This window comes from Myotis davidii, unplaced genomic scaffold, assembly GCF_000327345.1.
Source record: "Myotis davidii unplaced genomic scaffold, ASM32734v1 scaffold1172, whole genome shotgun sequence".
In the NCBI taxonomy this organism is placed as follows: Eukaryota; Metazoa; Chordata; class Mammalia; order Chiroptera; family Vespertilionidae; genus Myotis; species Myotis davidii.
In genome coordinates this window covers 82585-84858 of record NW_006283158.1, presented here as the reverse complement: position 1 = coordinate 84858, position 2274 = coordinate 82585, and positions in this window count along the sequence as shown.

The following is a 2274-nucleotide window of genomic DNA, read 5'->3' as shown; positions in this document are numbered from 1 at the left end:
ATGAAACTAAAAAACAAGTGAATAAATAATCTGATGAACAGAATAAACTGGTGAATATAATAGAATCGGGGGCATAGAAAGGGAGTGGACTGACTATTCTTGGGGGGGTGAATGAGGTGTGGGGGGTGCGGGAAGAGACTGGACAAAAATCATGCATCTATGGATGAGGATGGTGGGGGTGGGGATAAAGGCAGAGGGTGGGGTGGGAACCAGGTGGAGAGGAGCTATGGGGGGAAAAAGAGGAACAACTGTAATAATCTGAACAATAAAGATTTAATTTTTTTAAAAGAATACATTAGAAGGAATCAACACCAGATTAGTTAACACAGGAAAATGGTTTAGTGACCTGAAAGATCGAATACTGGAATTTACGCAATCAGAAGAGCAAAATTAAAAAATCAATTTAAAAAGTATGTTTAGAGAGAGAAAAGATGGCGGCTGGCAGGACGGAGGTGAGTTATAGGAAGTGAGTGAGTGAGGGGATGAGAGTGTGTGGATGTGTGTGTTGTGTGTGTGAGTGAGTGAGGGACAGTTAAATCTGGCAGGAGCAGCAGAGGCTAGTGGACCAGGCTCTCTGGGACAGGGAGAGACTATCACCACTGCAGACACTCCCCGGACTTGGGCACCGAGCCCACGCCACCTTGAAGGGGAAAGCGACCTCTTCTGGGAACTCATTAGCACCACCACCCAGACAGCCCTTGGACACGGCCCGCGGCCTGACAGACACTCCAGCCAAAATCCTGCTGCCCCACCCACAGACTCGAAGCCCCTGATGTAATTTAAAAATTAAAAAAATAAATAAAAGTACGTCTAATATAATCATCTATTTGGGGGTATAAATAAAACTGAGGATCTCTTCTCGTGGCAGTTAAACTCAAACTAGAAATGTACTATAGTAAGCTAACCACTCCATAGACTTCTCTTAGGAGTCACTGTAAGCCCCAGCTGGGTGTGATTTTGTACAGGCACAGGCCTGAATCACTGCCCACACACACCCAGCTGCGCAACTTCAGCGCCAGGGCCCTTCAATGCCAGGGCCCCTCAGAGTGCGTCAGAGCTCAGCCCCTGGCAAACGCACTGCCACAGTTGCTCATTCCCCCTGAGCCCATCTATCCACAGGGCACTTTGGAACGCTGCAGTGAGCCTCTGCTGGGTCCGATCTTGGACTAATAGGGACGCACTCCCCTTGTCAGTAGAAATCCTGAATTCACCCATCCTGGGTACCTGCCCAAAGATGCCTCAATTAAGCGTGCCAGGGCCCCTCAGAGTGCTTCAGTGCACCTGCGGTAGCAAACTCACTATGGGTACTCCTGTGTGCCACCACTGGGAACACGAGCCTATCCTACACAGGTGCATCAACAAAAACTGAGTTTCCCCACCCCACAGCTGCAGAACTCTGGACACTACAGTTGCATGCTTTTCCAGGGTGCAGGTCTCCCAAGACCACCGCTCCACAAGCAGCTCTAGGGCCCCACTGTGAGCCTCACTGTACATGCACTTAAACAAACAGTGTTGCACTGCTGGGCTGTAGAAACGCTGAATTCCCTCTTCTGGGATACCTGCCCACAGACACTACATTCCAGTGGCTTCAGTGCCAGGGCCCTTCAGAGTGTGTCATTACACCCTGCTGGCAAACACACCACAGGTGCCCCTGTGAGCTGCTATTGAATTCCTGTGTATCCAACCACGGAGGCAGCAGCAAAAGCTGAGTCTGCCCACCCCACAACTACAGAACTCTGGACACCACAGTCACGCTTTGCCAGAATGCAGGCCTCCTGAGCCCCACCACCCCAACAGACGGTTCCTGGGTGCCACCGTGAGTCCCCGCTGGGCACGCGTGATTTCAACCAAGGGCACAAGACAGCAAAAATTGGAACACCCCCTCCATGGCTGCTGACTTCTACACACCTCAGTTGTGCCTTTTCAGCTGGCAAGCCTACATCAAGAGAACCCAAATAGCTCAAGTAGGGAGCTACACTAGACTACCAAACCCAGGAGATCTGAGAGGTCACACGAGTAGCGCCATACCCTAAAGAAATTGGGTAGCAAAGCAATCAGACTTACAATTAAAACATTACAGCCAAACATGGGAAGACAAAAAAGCAATCCCAAAAGGAAAGAAAAAGAGGCATCACCAGAAAGGGAATTAAATGAAATTGAGACTACTAACTTATCAGAGAAAGAATTCAGAGTAATGGTTACACACAACTCAATGAGAATTATAAGGAGCTGAATGAGAATGTCACCAACATGAAAAGGAACCAAGAGGAAATG